Below are 15,357 nucleotides of genomic sequence, written 5' to 3' on the forward strand. Positions count from 1 at the left end.
TAGTAATCCCTCTTGTTTTGGGAAAATAATGAGACATCTCTTATCATCAACCTAAGACCAAATCATTTCTCAAATCAACAATTATGCTTAGATTGAAGAAAACATTGATATTATGTGAACAAAACAAAGATTTTCGTTACCGTGTAAGATCAAAATCGCTCACGCCCGCTTGGTTAGTACCTATATCCGCTGTACGATGATACACGGTGATGAAAATCTTGAGTTTATAATGTTAAATGTGTATGACCTTTGTAAGTCCATGATTAGGGGAAATCTTCATTTTGTGAGTAAAGCTGGAGAGGCAAGTATAGTTTTAGACTCGAAACTCGTATACATGAACTTTTAAAATTAGATATCAAATACACATGAAATGACTCGTTGATAATTATATTACGTTTGTTATAGTGACGATCCTAGCTTTCATTTCATGGTGGGGTTATATATTAACAATTTCTACATGAGGATTCTTTTAAATCATATATAATATATGTAAACTGTTCATGGCTTTTCTTGAATTAATTTTTATTTCATATTTTATATGCTTGCAATCTTTCCCGTCCGTCAAATCTAAAAAGTTTTAACCAAATGAAATGAACTTACCTAGTTACGACAATACTTTAATAATATTTGTGCAGTTTACTGTTATACTTTAAATACTGTAAATTAAAATTGTGGATTTCCAATGTCATAAATGTACTATATATACTTCTTTTTTATATAGTTATTTTTAGAACTGACACAATTATACATGTTATAAGAAAACAACTAGTAAACAAATGTCAATCATGTTAAAAAAGAAAAGCAAATGACTAAAGAAGGTGAATCCTTTAAATGAGCAGTAAGGGACCATGTGGACATGCAAGTTATACAAAACCAATGAGATGTTAACTATTATACCAAGCGCAGTGTCAAGCATTAGAACAGAAGTTTCAATTTTATTATCTATTGAATTGAGTCAGATGTCATGAACTTTATTGACGAAGCCGAGGGAAATTTAAAACTAGGTAATACAATAGAAATAGATGTTGGTAAACGAACTGATATAAATGAGGCTGAGAACGAAACTAATTTAATTGGTGACGATAATGAAGACATCAGTCCTACAAATAACACAACTTTAGACCAAAACGGAACTTCTCCAGGCGTAAAACAAGATTTTTCCACAGAATCCAGATTCATTGACGGTAAGTAGTATATTCACTATTTATCTTAAAACATCCTAAATGATATATGAAAATGAGAAATCTCGAGGAACCATCGCACATGGCAATATAAGCATTGATTGTAGCTAAATATAAAACAATGTTAGTGAAGAGGAATTATTCATAACTAAAATTAAATAATAAATCTCGGAGTATATATATTGCATCATTCTTGTTGTATAAAAATAACCGATTTGCGTGAATATAGTTTAACCATAGATTCGGTAGAAAATATACTATTAGACACAGAAACTCGGTTAGAAGATTAAATTTTGTTTATCAATCTCTTTCAAATTTTTTTCATATTTCCTGTCCATTTGTATTATACGTTCGTTGGCATAAATGTTTTTTTTTTTATTTCTAACAATGTGCGACCATTTTCATATCATATAATGAACACCATACTAAACTACAAATTATACACAAGAAGCTAAAGTTGAAGATATACAAGACTAACAAAGGCCAGAGGCCCCTGACTTGGGACAGGCGCAAAAATGTGGCGGGTTAATAGTGTAGGGGAAGTGGTACTATTTATTCTGCCATATGCGACAATACTTACATTTTCTTAATTTACTACTTTTAATAATAAAAACCTGGATAAAACAGTTATGAGTGGTATTAGTACTTTATTATTCTGTTTTAAAAATTTAAGCCACATAGTAGTATCATGACCAACGCCCAACGGCGCTTCTTATTTCTGTTATCAATGTGCCCTTTGTCATTTTACACCAAATTTATGAAATTTCGGAAGTCTTTTCGAATGAATCTCTGGAAAATATTTCAATAGGTTTTAAAATTTATATTGTAAATATACACACTGCAGTTACTGGCAAACATTTCAATATCATAGACGAAAACGGAGATAACAGTACAAAAGAAAAAATGTACTCCAACCCCTAAAATTGAAATCGTGTTCCAATGTCCAGACATTGTTTCTCTTTTGAAGGTATATCATAGGGGCTCTAATTTAAAGACGATGGAATTTTTTCAATAATCTTCCAAAATGTAGTTTATACCAAGCCGTTTTTTTTAAATTTTACTTTATTAAAGCACAAGTTACACCCATAAGAGGGCCAAAGGCATGACAATTACATGTAATAACAACAATATAATGATGACATTAAAAACATAAAAAATAAAAATAAACCAAAACATTAAACATTAAACACAACAAATGACCTCAAGTGCCCCCTGTCCTCAGTTCCATAGACTGTTTAATAAAGGAGCCTAAAGATTTCACTTGCTGACTAGTGGTTGGATTTAGCATATATGTTGTGTACAAGTTATCATTTTGTACAAATTATAATTTGTACAAAAAAATTGTACAAATTATAATTTGTACAAATTGTAATTTGTACAAGCACTTTTTGTACAAATTATAATTTGTACAATTTTTTTGTACAAATTACAAGCACTTTTTGTACAAATTATAATTTGTACAATTTTTTTGTACAAATTATAATTTGTACAAAAAGTGCTTGTACAAATTACAATTTGTACAAAATACGGCGTAATTTCACTTAAAACTTGTACAATAATGATAAAAAATAAAAAATTACATGTATACCAAATCCTGGAATTTTAATTGATTGATTGTTGGTTGCTTAACTTCCAGTAGCAAATCTTTCATGCATGTTCATGACGATGTATCACATTATACTATGCAGTATAATTACATACAGAAGATTGCTGTCACTATGGCCGCACATCAACCTAAAATCGTAACTATATGATCACAGTTAATAAGGGTGTACAAGTATTATTTAAAGAGCTTCGTGTTGAAGGCCGTACATTGACCTATAATGGTTTACCTTTTTTTAAATTGTTATTTGGATGGAGAGTTGTCTCATTGGCACTCACACCACATCTTCCTATATCTATTAGGTCACAAAACAGAAGACCATATGAACTTAACTGTTTCACAGATCATTAGCCGGATAGCAATACGCATATTTACAACCAACTGTGAACAATGTATCTTGAAACGAAAACGTACTGACATATCAAAACTTGTTGTTAAACCTATAATTTCTGCTGACTTCAACTGTAAAGGTTGACTTGTAGACCTGCAATCTGCCCCCGACCATGAATTTAAATGGATAATGCACTATCAAGATCATCTTACCAAAAGCGTGTTTAGAGCTCTGAAATATAAGAGAGCTGCTGAAGTCGCTTATAAATAACTTGACATTTTTCTTCTCTTTGGTTTGGAAGTAGGAAATTTTGGCTATGGTGTAAGGACAATAGCTGGTAATTTATCAGGAGTCTTAAGCATGCAAAAATCAACTAGAATCAATCAGTGACTCTTCTTTGTCCGTTACACAAATTCCAGATTTAAACTTTTAAAGATTCGTAATTAAAATGGAAATGATTTTTTATCAATTAATTTGAAACTTGTTCTATGTAAAATATTGTACAAGTTATAAGTGAAATTAAGCCTTATTTTGTACAAATTATAATGTGTGCAGGCATTTTTTGTACAAATTACAAAGTCAAAATACAAATTATAATTTGTACAATTATTTTGTACAAAATGATAACTTGTACACAACATATATAAAAGATGTAACGAACAAAGGGACACGGTGATCAAAATACACAATATGCAATATATTTTGTATTGATAATTATACAAAAAAATAAAATCTGAATTAAAGCTCCAATTAATAGCGTATTATATAATGTTTGTAATTATACTGAAATGCAGTCGACTTTAGCGTTTGATAGTTCATTGATAACATTCTGGCGGATCACAAACAAACAATTTGTTACGTCTCATTTCATTGGCCGAAAGATTTAAATACAACAATAATGTAGTCAGTGTGCACGTGAATTGACACAGGTGACCGACAATGGAATTTACTATGTTACTATGAACGTAAAAACAATGATTTTTATAGTTTACAAACCTTTGGTCAAAATAAATAAATAAATGTTTTGTTAACTTCAAATAGTGGGGTCGAAATATTATACTGATATTTTGTTTTAAGTAATATTCTAATTAAGTTCTTTGCATGCAGCAACTCAATTATTTTGTACCCGGCATGATGAGAAATATAGACAAGGATAAAATAAAATACATGTGCCGCTTTTATACGGATGAATATATGAACCACTTTTAATTTCTTTCATACTGACGATAGGTTATAATCCTAACAATGTCGTAGTTACTTATAATAAGTATCTCATAACACTGATCCATTACAATAATTAATCAGGGTTGCACTGACATTCCTCTTTTATTATTTTCATGCTATAAAACATACCCACAGTACAAAAATGTAGCTATAAGCGTACCATAAACGGAGTAAATTGTCCCCAAAAGATAGAAACAAAATAACTTTAATCGTATCATTGGTGCACCTGAATGAATTCAGTGAAGGCAGGTTGTTGTAATAAATTGAAATGTTACATCGGCGAAGATTATTTCTTATGCATGTGTGGAACTAAATGATAAATTAATACTTGTGAGAAATCGTAGTTTATAAGGAACAATTCTCTTGTTTGAATTCGGGGCCTGTTATAGATGACTATGCGGTATGGGCTTTGCTCATTATTGAAAGCCGTACGGTGACCTATAGTTGTTAATTTCTGTGTCATGTTGGTCTCTTGTGGAGAGTTGTCTCATTGGCAAGCATACCACATCTTCTTTTTTAAATACAAATATACTGTTTTCGATTTTAAATGGATGAACATTTATCTTTCAATTTTATACTGTAAGAATAGAGCTGCATAACATTGTTGGACTATACGCTAAAGTATATGTAGCATGTATTCGTATTTAAAATGAAATACAAAACGAAACGTGTATGGTAAGGCAGCAACCATTTGATTTTCTGGGGGGGGGGGGGGGGGGGGCTATGGTTTTTTTTGGAAAAAAAAGTTTGTTTCCAGTTTTTGGAGAAAAAAATAATTTGTTTTTGATTCTGAGAAAAAAAAATTGTTTGTTTCACCCTCAGCTGCCACTATATGTAATGCTAAAATTGAAAGAAAAAAATTGTTTTCGACTTGTCGCGAAAAAAATAGATTGTTTTTCGCCATAGGCGAAAAAAAAAAATTTGTCCAGAAAAAAAAACCATAGCCCCCCCCCCCCCCAGAAAATCAAATGGTTGCTGCCTAAACTGATAAACAAAATATCAAGAAATTAAGGATGACTAAATGCACATGTACAAGAAGACACTCACCTTTTTATCGATACATTTAAATGATTTAATGAATAAACACTTTTTTAAAAACTGTTTGTTTCTATTTACATAGATATAGGAAGATGTGGTGTGAGTGCCAATGAGACAACTCCCCATCCAAATAACAATTTATAAAAGTAAACCATCATAGGTCAATTTACGGCCTTCAACACGGAGCCACTGAACAACAAGCTATAAAGGTCCCCAAAATTACTCATGAGTGTAAAACCATCTAAACGGGAAACTCAACGGTCTTTAAATACTTACAATATATAATTTACGTTCGTTTTTCAACCGAGAATAGCAAAACCTAAGTATATCGTTGGAGTTTATAAACTACATTTAATCATCCCCTGTGCCATGATTGGCCATCTACGTTTTTTCTTAACAAAGCAAGGTTGGTTACATGTTATGAATTTACTTACAATTTCGGGATTTTTTTTCTTCAAGTAAACGGAATCAGAAAAAAAATCGCTATCCTATGTCGAATACATAAAACTTGGAAAAGAATATGAAGTGTTTGTAGTAAAGTACGGTTTCATTTTTCAAGTACAACGTTAATCCATCGAGTCCATTAAGTAAAAGAAAATGCAGGATAAGCAACTTGGGGGGAGGGGGGGGAGGGGGGGGGAGTAAATGAAAACAATATGTGAATTGATTTTTTTTTTTATCCTACATTGAACTTTTGATGTCGTCCCTTGATCTAGAGGAGACATTTAAATTATTTTAATATTAATATTTAGATGTAAAAACTGTTAAGATTTTAAAGTTTAAACTTTACTACCAATTGCAGAAAACTATAAAACCAATGAATTTCACATGCACATTTATAAAAGCTAGAATTGTGATTGGAATCATGTATGAGAATACGTCGATGGAAGCTTTAAACGACCTTGACCAGATACGTGAATATTAATCAGTCCATTCAACGTTATAGTATGTGTGTTCTATTTTAGAAGGTGTGAAGTCGAAGGTTTGAATTGACCAATGGAAACGATCGTTCCTTAGAGAGTTAATCTAATAAAGTTTGTTTGACTGATTACGTCGCACTACCTTTCGCTAAGCTTTGCCGCATATGAGTGTATGTTGGTCTTGTACATTTGTCTGTCTGATGTTCGAAAAAAGTACTTCCAGGAAACTGAAATAAAAAACATGGTGACTGTACTTGTTTCTTGGGAAAAAAATCCCCAAATATGTAAATTAACAATATACATTCATTTGGAATTCAGTTATTCAAGTTATATCTCTTTATATTGCTGATCCAAACACCAATTTGAATCAAAAACAAAATTTATTGTGTAGTTGCAAAACAGTCGTTTTTATTAAGACAAATTACACAATTTTTTCGTTTCTGTCCTCTAACTTAAGTTTTATTTACTCAACTGAATTTTATGAAACCTATGCACAAAACTTATTACCACAAAACTCAGATCAAGCACAGATGTGGGTAATGCCATTTTTACCGTTCTACAGTAATGTCCCTTTATATCTTTATATGATATGCAAGGGTCATCAGTGTCCCTTTGACACATTCGCAATTTAATTGTACGCTAATCCCCCAAGTCGTTAGTTTTCTCGTTTGAATTTAATTTATTTTACATTTGTCATTTAATTACGTGGTATTTTATAACTGACTATGCAGTATAGGTTTTGCTTATTGATGGCCGGAGTCCGTACGACCTACTACATATATGTTAAAACTTCTATGTCATTTTGGTCTCTTTTTTGGAGGGTTGTCTCATCAGCAATCATACATCATCTTATTATGGGTTACAATATTATACTGAATAACGTTACATGGGCGCAGCTATTCGTGAAGGGAACATGCCTGGCATAGAAATGAAAATAGATGGCTATCTTTGAATGTCATTTATATATTTTTCTCCTAGAAACCAGTAAAAGAGAGCCGTGGTGTAGTGGTTAGCGCATCGGACTACTATCACAAAAGTTCCTGGTTCGATCCCTGTTCCTGGAAGAAAATATCAGGGACTTATTTTTCGGCTCTCCCTTGACAACATTTCCGAGTATGGTCTTGAGGAAACGATGATAGTCTGTCTGAAAGGGACGATAAATGGCTGACCCGTGTTAAGAGAGAGTCATATCTCTTGCTCGCAAAAGACACCCTTGTAGATTTCGAAAAAGAGCAGGCAAAGCCGGTACAAGGCAGCACTCATACCCGCAAAGTGATAAATATAAGTTGCAATAACTTGTTTCCTAATCCACTATAAATAATTATGTTTAAACCAGAGACGTATAATACAATTATATATATGTAAAATAGAGAAAAATTATAATAGCAAACATGACCGAAACCGTCATGCAGACTCAATTTGGAGTTCATGCATGCTCTTTAATGACGGGTTTTACCAATTTTTATGCGTTTTTTTTAAATCGTAAAAGATAGATCATTGACATTTCAAAAGGCAAACATGAACAGCACGACAAGATTTAGTCAAATTTCGTGAAAATCGTTATTAGACTCTTTACTCTGGCGAAGGCTGGAGCAGGATCTGCTTACCCTTCCGTGCACCCGAGATCACCCTATTGAGTGTGAGTTTTTGACAGTCGTAGACATGTGGAATACACATATTCTTAATTACTTAACTAGATGTACATGTTATCAAAAATTGATAGGATTATTATCACTATGTAATGTAAAAAAAATTAAAATCCATCACTGTTTGTTAGTAAACTTATAAACATTTTATTAATTGATCTTACTAATAATGTATTTCTTTTTTTGTTTTTCGCACCATTTTTTGTATATGTTGTGTAAAAGTTACGTCGTCTTAAATAGCCATATTGAATAGGCATACGCTTGCTATGTTTGCCGCTGTACGGATAGCACTCATTTGTATTTGAAACCTAAGAAATACCATCCTACTTGTCATAATGATTTATCTTGAAATATCTTTGCGTTTCTAGGTTCAACGAATGCATGAATCTTATAACTGTCCATTTTTATTGAATGTGTCAAAGAAACAATAACCAGACAAAAAACAGCCTAAGGCCACCAATGGGTCTTCAATACAGCGAGAAAATCCCGCATCCGGAGGCGTGCTTCAGCTGTTCCCTAAACAAAAATGTTTACTAGGTCAGATTCCAAATCACGCAAGACTAACAAAGACAGAGGCTCCTAACTCGGGACAGGCACAAACATGCGGCGGGGTAAAACATGTTTTTTCTTAGATCCCAACCATCTCCCTATACCTCTAGCCAATGTAGAAAAAAAAAACACAGAGCAATACGCACAATAAAACTCAGTTTAAAAGACGTCCGAGTCCGATGTCAGAAAAGGTAACAAAAGAAACTAAACCAAATGACAATGAGAAATAAAATTAATTATTTCCGACACAAAGACCCTATAAGTGAATCAATACTAAAGCCAAAATATGACATCTTTAATGACCTGACAACAGTATCGTAACTTATCCCTTCTAAGTTTGTTTAAAGGTTTTGTATGCTTTTAACTGTAGCATATTTACCTGACGATATCAGGATATTGGTATTTAGTCAAATCTTAACCGGAATTTGTGACAAAATTAGAATTCTAAAAATAAAACGTAAACAACAAGTCGAAATATTTAGGCTTGAAATAAATATATTTTTGGATAAGTTAATGCAAGCACACGAGGTGTATAGTGTCTTATACGATTACAGGTTTGTTATGTTTAACAACCATATCATATCAGTGTGTTAACACGTTACTATGAGCTTTGAAAGTCAAGTAGTTCGAGCCGATTTTTCTGAGTAAGTGTTAAAAAATTTCAAACAAATATTCTTAACTGTGGTTAGCATTCATTAGTCGTCAGTATCTATAGATTAACAACTTGTGGTTATATTGATAATTTAGAATCTTCCTTGAAGGTGGCGCACAAATTCGCAGCTAAATAATTCGATTGATGTGTCATTTGTATACAAGAGTTATATTCCTTTGAACTATGAGTCTATGTTCAATTTCATAAAGTCAATATGTTGATTGTCTACCTTGAACAGGGTTATAATTTTATCTTATATACATGTAGTTTTTTTTTTATTGAATTTAAAATCGTTACAAAATTTGTAATGTACTACATACTCGCATTTTCATTAGTTTATCAAAGACATTTATGTATATCTATAATTTCTTTTATTTGTTTTGAAATGTTTAAAATTAATATATACCAATATAAAGAATTATTTTGTTATCTTATAAATATGCTTTTGTTATCTCATTGTATTTATACCGTACACGTCAAATTTAAGCAAGATCAAATCTGCCTTCATCATCACTAACTTTCTTAGAGCGATGAGACAAACTGCTCTAAATCACAGATCACAGGCACTCGTTCAAAATAAAAAAAATCCTTTATTTATCAATTGAATGCTTCTTTTTGTAACTTCATTGGGGTGTAAAAGCGTTGACCAAAGAATATTTTGTATAAAGCGCGGAAGCGCTTCATTCTAAAAATGTGCGCACGGTCAACGCTTTTACAACCCTATGAAGTTACAAAATTAAGCATTCGATACTTATAATTACATTTTTTAGCTATGATCATGAAAACACGAATTTTATATTATTTTTATTTAATTCACCTGTGCACTTTATTGTGGGACCACGTGTTATCATGAATGGTAAGTTTTATTGAGTAATGCAATTGCTTAAGGAATAACACGTGATGTGCAGTTAGCCAATCAGAATAAAGTATTATAATGAAACATAAATTGTTATTTGGATGGAGAGTTGTCTCATTGGCACTCACACCACATCTTCCTATATCTATCTAATGTAATTATTATACCTTAATATACCATTAAGGTAAATAGGGGGAAATATTCTGAAACAAGTGACTATGTCACAGAAAAAGCATCTTCCAAGTATTCATGAAATTGCTCTCTATTAAAGCCATATCCTGGAAATATTAAAAAAAACACACTTTTTTCCTACTTTTAATTTGAGGTACAATATGCCGGTGAAAAACATTAATTGTGCTGTCAAGAATACAATGTTTCAACGGTTGTGGTATGCATAAAAAAATGCGCAACAGCATTCGTCCTTCTACTCGTAAAGGCATTTGTTTCTAAGATCGATATGGTGTATACCATTATGCCAGAACTCAAATGAAGCAGAAAGCTGATGTAACTTATCTGCTTTACTCGATCCCTTAAGACAAATACATGAAAGAAGTATAATAACGCCTAACACAAACACACATACGCACAAACACAAAACAGTACACCATAGCCACCACTTTATTTCAGAAGCTTCTAACTGATGCCGAATGCTAGAGTGTAAAATTGTAATTGAGACCTACCCAAAACAATTAGAACTTTTCTGAAAAAGACTATAAATGAAAACAGAACTATATCATCTTCCCATAATGATTGAATGTTAGGAAAATTGACTAGAGTTATCTTACTTTAATCACAGAGAGGAGAGAGCAAACAATTTTTAATTTAAGCCTAATTAACATTAAAACAATTTTCCATTAACAAATAAAGTTACCTTATTGAAATATAAGGACTTTGTTATAGCTAAATCTTAATTTTCATTAGATATTATGAATTTTTATGACAATAGAGAAACATGCTATTTTAAGGTGAATGCCGACATTTTTGTGCTTTGTAAAGAATATAACCATAAAAGATTGGATGTGAAATACCTGAACGTTTAAGATGTCGATCTGCATGTTGATTTATATATACGAATGATGTCCTTGTACCGATGATAAATTTAAGTAAATATTTTGACTAGTGTGTGATATCGAAATACCTGGTGTTATAATTTTTCAGTAATAGATTTTTTTCGCTAAAAGAATATTCAATTTTTACAAACAGATTCAGAATTTGAATATATATGCTATGTAAAGAGTATATTTGCTTACCAAGGCTAACTAAAAACTACAAAATATTATTTTTATTTTTTTTTTCACAGAAAAGAGTTGCACAATAACAAGATCGAAATGGAATTTAAAATCAGCACTGATAGGGGTGACTGTTTTGATTGTTCTTGGAGCCGCTTGTTATCATATACAACAATCATTGACAAGACGTAATCTCGATAGTCTGCTACGTGGTTTGGGTCACTTAGGACAGTTCCCGGATGTAAATACTCTGGACAATAAGGTGTCATACGCCATTTACAAACATGAGGCCAAATGTTCCTGGAAAGTAGAAGTATGCGAATCGAAACATGTTCAGTACAACAACAGCATTTGTACATTTAAAATTGACTATCATGGTATTCTTTTCGGTCAATTAAACATGCAACATACAAGGATTTTTTGTATCAAAATTCATCACAGCAAAAATCACGGTAAAGCAAAAGAATTTTGTCAGAAAATATCGGACAAGCTAAGGATCCCAGTGTCTCTATTTTTTATTTCTGCAATAAGTGGAAAACAAACTATTGATATTCCTCGCGACAAATTGGAACCAAGTGACACTGATAATGATGCAAATTATTTATCATTGATAACATTGCCAGAAGGAACTGAATATGCACTAGGTAGATATAAACTTAACATAAAAGAAACATTTAGTTCTGGATATTTGAACGGAAGGCTTTCGTGGCGACTGGATGGTCGTAATCATAGAACTTTTCCTTGGGCGTATAATAAAACATCGCATACTTTTATGGTACATCGAGAGGGCATTTATTTAGTTTTACTTACACTCCATTCTTACATTTATACCTCAAATATGGAAACTGCCAAAATGCAAGCATGTCTGAATAATACTTGTGCGCGACTGGAATTATTTGAAGGAATGGCTGCTCCGCTAACTCTAATTGACATGCACAGATTACAAGCTTCTGATGAATTTGACGTTTACTTCTACAACATACCCGGCTTGTATCGTTTTTCTTTGTTAAACAAGTTAACCATCTTCAGTTTTCCAATCACCACACAGTTTCAAAAGTATCTACTGAATGAACAACAGTTTTATGTTCGTACTTCTGAGCATAAACTCCAAAGTCTGCAATGGAAATCAACGAAAAATGCAGAATTTGAAAAAAGAATTCTACTAGATAATACCTTTGTAGTTCAAGAAAAAGGGAACTATTTGATTATATTGTCACTTAATCTTTATACAAGAAAGGATGTACATGTATTGCAAAGGGATGGAAAAAATACTGTTTCACTAGTGACATGTATACAATTCTCACATGAGATATCTCGCTGCCAAAATTATACATTACCCCTCGGGGTAGTCTTGCCTGTAATGTTGACCCATGTCAAACAATTGTCTTCCGGAGAAAGTTTTCACATAACAATGAATCAAGCTGCCTTATACAGAAGTGCAAAACATAATTCTGTGATAGTTGTTAGACTGTAATATGTGCTTAATGCAAACCTGTCTTTGTAAAAAAATACCAATTGATTCAGAGGCCGATTATGCAAATTCGACTGATGACGTTTTCTCCAAACGTCATCAGTCGAATTTGCATAATCGGCCTCTGAATCGGTGGGTTGGGGAGTATGTTAATTTTAGTAAAATGCCACGACGTATACTTGCTTTATGAAAAAGAAATCTTGCCAAAATCTTCGTTTAGTAAACTTGGTGTAATTGAATTTGTGAATTTTACAAATCAATATGTGATATAAGTGAAAAATATCAATGAATTTAAAATTAAAAAAAATATATAATCAAGCGTAACTCTGTTAAAAACATTGTGTTTAGAATAAGTAGTTTTTAAGTAAAAAAGTTAGTTAGTAGTTGGCTAAGTCATTATAAAAAGTAAGCTTAATCGTTATAACGACTTAAAAAATAAAACTATCAAATAAAAAACAAAAATTTTCCTTAAAATTACCAATTCCGGGGCAGCAATTAACCCTAAAACGCAATGTCTGATGTGTCTGAAAAATTTCGGCAGTGTATATTTTTACCCCATGTCAGATTGGGTCTAAATGCTTTCGTTTCATGGATATTAGCCAAAATCTACATTTTACACGAATGTACTATTTTAAGACATGGCGTCCATCTTGATGTCTGGGCGGCCGCGGGGTAATAGGATACTTTTTTTTTTAAACAAAATACCCTAAGGATGATTTTTGTCATATTTGCTTTTATTTTGTCCATAGTTTCAGAGGAGAAGATTTTTGTAAAAGTTAACGACGACAGATTAAAAGCAAAATTATCGGACAAAAGCAAAACAGACAAAAAGCAACGGACAAAAAGCAAAAGTGTCGGACAAAAAGCAAAATTATAGGACAAGAAAGCAAAAGCGGACAAAAGTAAATTGCGGACAAAAAGCACCGTATCACACGTGTGTTCCATAGAACCTCATTTAATTTCAGTGAAGAACCAGTGCTTTTCTACTCACGTTACTCACCTGTACGCATGTGTAATGTTTGAATGTCGTTACTTCAACATGAATAGTTTTAAAGTACTTTCTCGGTCATAGATTAGTGCATTAACCCTGACCATGACTCAATTTCTCGGTCAAGGTATGTGCAGTCTACATACATGACCTACAATAAACTTGTCAGTAAAAACTTATCACTGTTGTCATTTTTTTGAAAAATATTTCATTTCGTTCTTATCAGATAAAAAGACCACCAGAAGCCGTTCTTGGTTACAATTAACTATACTAGGAACGAACTAATATGTATATTTATTATACAAAACAATGAGTTAAAAAAAATTCCAAATTGTATGTCCCAGGAGATTCAAATTTTAATTCACATAGTTGAGAAAAATAAAATCTTTACTATTTGGCTAACTGGGAAACACAACAAACATTTTTATTGCGATTAAAATGAAATTATACATGAAAACTAATTACAATTTTAGTTGACAATCATAAGACCATCATAAGTCATGTCGCGAGGGGTCTTAAGTTTACGACAAAAGTTATGGCAAATCGTAACTTGGGACACTTTCGAAAACATATCTTACGACTATGACATGTCCTAAGACCATCATAAGACATGTCTTAGTCATAAGATACTTTCGAATTGATGTTGTGCCATGATAACTGTACACTAAAACTAACGGGAAGTTTCCTCTTTTCGATGTCTTATATGATTAGATCATTTGTTCCAACTTTTTTTCATTTTCTGTGTGAAGTGATCCTTTGCTTTTCGTATAAGGCTGTCCAAATATGCAAATATGTTTTTAATAATTTTATACATATGACAATGGCTTATGCATGGGAACAACAAAAGAAAAATCATCCCGTCGGAAAGAATGAACTAAAACAAATTAAAAAAAAACGAACATAAATGACAGGAACCCTGACAGCAGATTGCACTTGGACAGACATATTTTGCATACACGAAACGCGTAGATCCACTCAATAGATACGTACGATTTCCCATTCGTTTCATATTCATATGAAAAAAGGAGATATGGATATGCGTAAATGAGGCAGCGATCCAACGACAAAGATAACCGTACCTCACTGGCATCTTACAGTTGGCAACAATAGACAGCTATCTATACAATATATAGTGCATAATGGAATTGTATAGAGAGCAGTTACAGACGTGCACATTGCTGCATCACTCTTTTGTGATGGCTGCTTAGAATGGTTTCACAAAAATGCGTCGGACTAAAACATGCTCCCAAAACAACATACAGGATTTGTATATTTTAATACATACTAGAACACACCCGCGAAATCGCGGGGAAATAGAGCGTATGTAAACTGTAAAAAAAATATACTGACTGGAGAATTTCAGGAGAGGTATCAAAATTCAAAGGTACTTAGGGACTGGGCACATTTTTTTGCCCTCCTCCTATTTTCCAAATACCGATTTTTATACCTTCTGTTTTTCTGTACTCTGAACATGCATATATACTTTAATTACTCAATACAGAGAATTTCAGGAGAGGTATCAAAAGTCAAAGGTACTTATATATATATATATATATATATATATATATATATATATATATATATATATATACATCAGTGAACGCCATGAATAGTAAAGAGTCCCCCTCCAAGATAACCATTGGAATTCATAGTAAATTATAACAAATAC

At 32.2% G+C, this 15,357-nt stretch overlaps 1 long non-coding RNA gene across 1 annotated transcript; it reads left to right on the top strand.

The window, feature by feature from the left end:
• The first annotated feature begins 802 nt into the window (after positions 1 to 802).
• Positions 803 to 13,867, top strand: LOC143047129 (uncharacterized). The gene is made up of 2 exons (XR_012969418.1): positions 803 to 1,184; positions 11,301 to 13,867. It is a non-coding gene; the product is annotated as an uncharacterized LOC143047129 (long non-coding RNA).
• The last annotated feature ends 1,490 nt before the right edge of the window (positions 13,868 to 15,357 follow it).

Source organism: Mytilus galloprovincialis, chromosome 10, assembly GCF_965363235.1.
Source record: "Mytilus galloprovincialis chromosome 10, xbMytGall1.hap1.1, whole genome shotgun sequence".
Classification (NCBI taxonomy): domain Eukaryota; kingdom Metazoa; phylum Mollusca; class Bivalvia; order Mytilida; family Mytilidae; genus Mytilus; species Mytilus galloprovincialis.